Source organism: Malurus melanocephalus, unplaced genomic scaffold (genome assembly GCF_030028575.1).
Source record: "Malurus melanocephalus ecotype Western Australia unplaced genomic scaffold, MMel_1.1 scaffold_249, whole genome shotgun sequence".
Classification (NCBI taxonomy): Eukaryota; Metazoa; Chordata; class Aves; order Passeriformes; family Maluridae; genus Malurus; species Malurus melanocephalus.
In genome coordinates, this window is record NW_026623481.1 from 1,020,789 (window position 1) to 1,028,007 (window position 7,219).

Genomic DNA, 7,219 nt, shown 5'->3' on the forward strand with positions numbered 1-7,219 from the left:
CCCRCAACCCAGGCAGTTGTAGAATGCCAAAACCTGGAGGAAGCTGTAATTCTGGAAAGGATACCAAAGGAGGTGATAAAACAGCTGCTGCTTGCAGGATCCACAAGCAGTGCTGTGAGCTCATCCCACAGAACTGAGTGGGAGTTTGTTACTGATATCCCAGAGCACAGGCTTAGCCCGTCTCCTCCAAATCCTGAGCTGCTCATTATCTTCAGTCTGCACCTGCTTCCCATCTCCAGATTTAATCTGTAAGCAAAAGTGGCCTCTCAAGTGTGCTGAAGCAGCCATGGGGAATTTCAACACAACTGAAGCAATGTAATCAAAAGATTTTGCACCCCCCCCCCCCCCCATGTTACCCTGATTTCTGATCATCAAAATAAAAACCTTGGCTAAGTCCTGCAGCCCTTGCAGAAGCTTTGGTGACAAAGTTTCYTCTTTTCAGAAGAAATGAGTAAGTAATGCCTCAAAATCTGTAGATGCTGAAGAAGTGAATGCTTTGTCTTTTACATTTATGCTCACTGGGATAATCCCAATTTTTTTGGCCAGATATGCAAGTGGCTGAGTCTGGAGATTAGAGTAGATAAAGCAAGTAAAATTAATGTTGACTCTGTSAGCATTATAATCTTGATTGTTTCTGTTACTTTTTTAGAACATAAAAAGCACTATTAGATCCATCTAGCTTTGTATTTTGTCTGCAGCAGCCAGGACTGGATGCTTAGCAAATCAGTGTAAGGACAGGCTCTGTATTCTCYCATTTACCTTATAATTTTCCAGCAGCTAGGGAGGTAGCAATTTCTGGAACTCATGGTTGAATTCAAGTTACTCCATTTGGTAGCTACCAGTGGTCCTGTTCTCTAGGGGTTTCTCTTAACTCTTTGAGCCCATTTGTAGTTTTGCTTTCCACAGTGTGCTGTGATAGTACAGTTCTTCACTGTGTAAAAGCAGTTTCAAGTCTTATCCCTGTTTAAGTTTTCCTCTGTTACAGAGGCAGTAAATTTATTGTTTATACCTTCTCACCATCATTATAGGACAATGGGGAATAACCTTAAACTGAGAGGGGGCAGGTTTAGATTAGATATTAGGARGAAATTCTTCCCTGTGAGGGTGGTGAGGCCCTGGCACAGGGTRCCAGAGAAGCTGTGGATACTCCATCCCTGAAGTGTCCAAGGCCARGTTGAATCARCCTGGTCCAGTGGGAGGTGTCCCTGTCCAAGGCAGGGGTTGTAATGGTGTGATCTTCTACGCTTCTTCCAAMCAAAACTATTCTGTGAWYATTTTYCAGACTTTAATTGGATTTCCCTCYAGCTATCCCTCTTTCAAGCTCATGTGATTTTCTCTGTTTTTAGTGGGAGACTTTATCATTATTCTCTCTAGTCTTTCTAATTTTACTATTTTGAAAACACTACTTTGAAACTTTGATTCTGCTAAAATGACTGCTGAGTTTTGCTGGATCTGGAAGAGACAAGAGCTGTCTGGCCTCTTGGCTTTGAATAACTCTGAAGATAAATCCAGGCCCTATGAGCCCTATGACTTTGGGGGTCCCCTCATTGTCTAAGAGAGGAGCTACTAATTCTTAACATTCAGTTCCCGTTTTTGATCACTTCCTAGGCAATTCCAGAGGGTTTTCCAATTCACGCTCCAGATCTCCTGCAGTGCTGGAACCAGTGTCTCTGTGTGTTGTTTGGGTTATTTTTTCCCCTGTGCACTGCTTTGCACTTATCAYTGCTGAACCTCATCTGCCAGTTTATCACTCAGTCACTCAGGGCAGTGAGACAACATTGCCTCGACACCTCTCCAGTGTCTGTGTGTGCACAGCAACTGCAGAGCAGCTTAGCTGCAACATTTTACAGACAAAAGCAAAGATGTGCAGAGCAAACGCTATCTCTTTTTGCTTTTTATCTGCAGAGCATTTTACATAGTTCTGGGTACAGGAATAATAATTGCACAATTGAAAATTTCCTGAAGGAGAGGAGACTGTCCTTCACCTGCTCTAAAATATTGGTGTCTGTAGTGTCTTTGCAAACATTACTCCACGAGCAGGTTGATTGTGGAGCAGAGCTGTTTCCTTTGGGGGCTTGGAGATGCAGGGAGCTGTATGCTGGATACATGCTCCAGCTGCAATGCCTGTTTTCCCCAAGTCTGGAATGTGGGGGTCAGACAACTGTGAAAAATTACCTAGAGGGTGCTTCCAGCACCTAAAGGAGCTACAAGAGAGCTGSARAGGGACTTTTATCAAGRTCATGGMGGGATAGAACAAGGAAAGAAATCTTAAGCTGAAGGAAGGCAGGGTYAGATTAAGTATTGGGAAGAAATTCTTCCCTGTGAGGGTGGTGAGGGCCTGGCACAGGCTGCCCAAAGAAGCTGTGGGTACCCCTGGAAACTCTCAGGTTTGGGTTGGATGGGGCTTGGAGCAATGTTGGCTAGTGGAAGGTGAGATGATCYTTAAGGTCCCTTCCAATCCAAACCAGTCTGTGATTCTGTAARAACCTATGGCACTGCTCTGGAACCTCRAGCTCTCACCTTTGYAGYGGGACACTCCCTGCATTTGGCTCTSTTTCTCTCTAAATCCCCACTTTGGCATATCCGTGTCATTTCTGAGCATCTTCAGGAGCAGACAGAGGTCAGACAAGGAGCTCGTGTCTTTTAAGGCAATGAGAACAGCAACAAAGAATCTTTCCATTTTACATCCGCTTCAGAGAGTAAGAGCTGTCGGAAAAAAAGAAAGGACTTTTTGATTTCACATTGCAAAAATTCCCTATCTAACATAAAGTCCCAGAAAACAGAGCTTTACTATCTTATAGCTAACYCTCAGCTTTAAAGACAACAAAAATGGCACGTCCCCATTTCTGTTGAAGGAATATTTTTAACCAAGAGATGTTTTTTCAGCCTAGATGCGTGATAGATCAAGGGGAAAAATGGGTTTCATTGACTTTTAAAACAACCTCCATTTCAAGAAAGGAAAACATAAACCTTTTGTTCTGTAACAAATAACATTCTTACACTACAAGTGTGGCTCTCAGATCTGAAATATTATGGCCAGATGCAAATTCTCAGATTTTAATGAGGATGCTAAAATACAAGGTTTCCATTTTGTTCCTTGTTTCTTTAAAATTTTGTGGTTTACCCCTGATATTCTTTTCCAAGTGAACTCTCAGCAGAGTCCTGGACTGTTTATTTCATAATTRGTTCGTTAAGGTCAAGGTCTCTACAAGCTACTGTGCAGATTCAAAAGCAGCCTTGGAGGTGTAGCCACAACTCAAGACAATGACTGGTGATGTCAGCCCACATTCCTCAAGGATAAACTGTGGTTTGCTGCCATGTGTTAACAAGTAGAAGCACTTGGTTTCTAGGATTTACCCAGTCAAAATACAGGAAGCTGAAACATCTGGCTTGTCAAAATGGTCACAAGGTTAGAGAGGCAATGACAAAGATGTCAGAAAATTCAGTCCAGGTAATGAGCACGGTTTAACCACAACATAAGTTCAGTCTAAACACACTGTCTTACCTTTCTGATGCTCTGATTTCTCTTTTTAGATTTTAATTCTCCATGAAGGAAACTCCACGTATTTTGAGGAAATGCTAAAGCATCATGATGGTTTTTAGTAAGTAATTCTTACCACCTCTCCTGCTATTTCTTACATTTGTGATGAGAATTATTAGAAGCGACTTGCCCATTGTGACCCAAATGGAAATAAAAAAATGCAATGAGCCATAGCTATATGACCTCAAGCCAAACGCTTCAAACTCATGTACCTAAATATAGACACCTAAATAAATGGCCTGGTTTTCWGAAGCACTGTGTGACTCTCAGAGTTGTAGGTGCTCTGAAAAATCAAGATGCTTATTTAGGTATCTAAATACAGGCTGAGCTTATGAATATATTATTTAATTTGCTTCAGAATGTAAACAACTAAGAAAACAAAGCTAACAGAAATTCTATTTTTATATGTGCTAATTAGAAGGCCACAGAGTGTAATTCGTTGCAAGACACAATTTACTCCTATAAAGCAAATAGTGTGGTAATTAATGTTTATTAATTGCAAAGAAGTAGAATTTAGGAGCCCTAGTSCTGAAGACAGGTTTGATGGAGAAGTCTAGTGTACTAGATTTTGTTGCCTTTTATTAATCTTTATCCTTAATTATGGAGATTGACACAGGAAAGCTTTCCAAATGTCATTTTAAGGAGCTTTATTTATATTGAGAGATCATTAAAAAAAATTTATATGTTTCAGTCTCTTAAAGCTTAATTCACAATCTTCAGGCTTCTTGTGTTTTTCTTTCTTCTCTGAGATTTTCGTTCATTATTCTGACACTTTTAAGTGACTACTGAAGGCATAATTGGAGTATCATGGGAAGCAGAAGGCTGTGTTATTAGTCAGTACATGACACCACATACACATTCATTTAATAGAAAATAAGCAGCTCAAGCAGGTAAGTAACAATTGAGACTATATTTTTGAGCCTGAATTATGCCTAGAAGGGAAAACTTACTTTTTCAAAACTTCTACTAAGACACGTTATGCTTGCACACTTTATCTTTGTGTATGCTTGTATTTGTATCATTGCTTTTACATATTTTAGCACTGATTTTCTGGAGATCACATCASTGACTGACAGTGGATGGTGCCAGTGCCCTTGTCCTGCCAGCCCTTSTGCAAGGGAACAAAGATGTGGAGATGGCAAAATGGTCTTGGTGACACAGATATTTTTGGGCAGTCACAGCTTCCACAGCACTGAGTCACTGCGGCAGAGCAACCTCTAAGGAGTGTCTTCCTTCCACATCAGCCAGAGGGAAGGCTCTGCCCCATCCTCCTGCTCTCCCAGCAGCCTGACAGAACTCCAGAAGGGACAGCAAGTTCATTCAGGAGTTATCCCCTACCGAGGCACTGATCTGCCAGGCTTACCCTTGCAGTGCTGCACTCCAGCTTTTAGCTTTTCAGGTATTTGGCATCCTGAATATCTGAAAATCCTGAAGGAAAATGTAAGCTGAATTAGCAGCTGAGCTGGGAAAGGGAGGAAAAGGGCACTAATGAAGTTCCTAGGGAGGATGAGAATAGTAAATGGAAGATAAAAAGGAAAGAAAATATTAAACAGGGCCTCTAGTTTGATTGTGCCCTTTTGCTGCTCCAGGGCCACCTTGGGAGCAGCCTGTTGTGCCATGGATGTCTCATTTAGGCATCCAAGCCTAAATCCAGCTCACCAAGACATCCAGTGGCATGACACCCTCCCAAGCTGTGACATCCAGTGGCACACTCCCAGCCTGGGACAGCTCACAGTCCAGCAGGCAGGACAGTCCCAGCTTCCAGCTCCTTTGCCCAACTTCCACCTTTGATCCCTGTACAAAGATGCCAGTGCTGGAATGTGTCCATGTGGAGGGATAAATGTACCTTCCCAGGTGCCTGTGTAGCAGCTCAGGACAGATGTGATTGCAACAAATCACTTGGATTTGTCCTGGCTTGTGAGTAGGTAGAGAACTCATTTCCTACAGACCCTCATGCCTGAATGTCCAAACTGACCACAAAACCTCTGAACCAGGCTACAAGGCCAGAGTCTGCTAGAAAAATGCTGAATCTATTGATTTATACCCAAAGGACAGAAGAAAACCATCTCCTGCTGAATCGGGCCTCTCTATTGTTTTAAGGAACAATCAGATCATTTTGAAGAAACCGGCTTTTAACAAAGTGGTGCTTGATTTCAGTTCATGGAAAGCAAAGACCAGTTGCCAGGTTTTCAGATAGTAAAACATACTTTGGTTTATTTTTAAGGAAAAAGGAACTTCAAACCTCAGTTTTAATGCCTGCAAATGCCCTGTAATTATCCTTTTTTATCTGCGTATTATTCCAGTTCTATAAACAAGCTTAAAATAGTAAATTTTAATACCAAGATTAGGGCAAAAGAGCATCAAAGGCAATATTTTCAGATGTACTGAATTACTTAGAGAGCAGAACTTGAGTATCTTGTAATATTTATGCATTTAAACCTGGGAATCACATTCAGGGGGGCATCTCAGGATACTGGAAAGCACTTGATTTTCTTTCAGTGTCAAGCAAACTGAAGGACACACTTAATGCTCTTCTGAGTGTTGATGGTCTTCAGAATAAAGGCCAAATGAAACGTCAGTGCCTTGAAACTGCCTGTGGATCTGTGTCAGCAGTTACAAAGACAAACACTGTGAGCTCAGTGAAACTTTTGTGCTTAATTCAAAAGAGCCAAGTCTTGCTACAATTGAGACCTTTGACATAGGAAGGTGTGACAGAGCCCCATCTTCAGCTTGGATCCTGCTTTGCCAGTGCAAGACCCCACAGAAAGAGGAGTCTGGGCATGCAGTGCTGAGGGACCACATCCACAGAGCCTCTCTTGGCTCTTACTTGGGTCAGATCTTCACAGAAATCACTGGTAATTGCCTCTGAGCGAGGACCCAGGAAAAAGGGAATGTCAAATCTTTCCATTGCTTAACTATGCTTTGTCAAGAACATGATCCTCCTTAGGTTTAGATTTCTCTACCCAGCTGTGATTATATGATCTGAGTATTATGCAGTCAGAAAAAGAGTTTTCTTCCTTTGTAAACTACCTAAAAGGTTGCTTTATGGAAGCAGAATGCCCATATAGAGAATTTAGGTCTTCAGACTCTCCTGGTTTATGCTTTGCAGATTCCTGAAAAGTAATCGGGTTGCCTCTTCCTCTTTCTTCCTCCCCAGGAGTGCACACACCCCAGATCAAGAGCTTCAGTTTTGGGAAAATGGGTAATTTTGCTGTCAGAACTATTCATATAGAAATGTCATTTCAGTATTTGGTGAAACAATTCCATTTCCTGATATACATTTCCACCTCCTTTCAGGTAGGAATCTACTGATTTTTATTCCAGTCTACTGCAGAAAGGCACAGCAAGCTCCAAAGGCCCATCCAGTATTGGAAAGCTCTGATCTCTCAAATTTATCAGCAACCATTTGCAGTCAGAGCCAGGGCTATTACAGGGCTATTGATGGGAGATGCAGGATCTCCTCTGCAGCACTGAAGTTCTGTTTTTTGTAACCAAAATCCATGTTAGGCCCTTCAGGCAAAGTATCCCACTGGAACTCAGGCCCAGTCATTTGCTCATTTGCCATTACTCCTTCCTCACTTGCCTTTTTCAAAGCTGGAGAGATGATGCATGGAGTCTCTAGAGCAGTAAAAGCCTAGTGGAGCTTAGGGAAGTTAGAATATAGGTGTAGTTCCTACT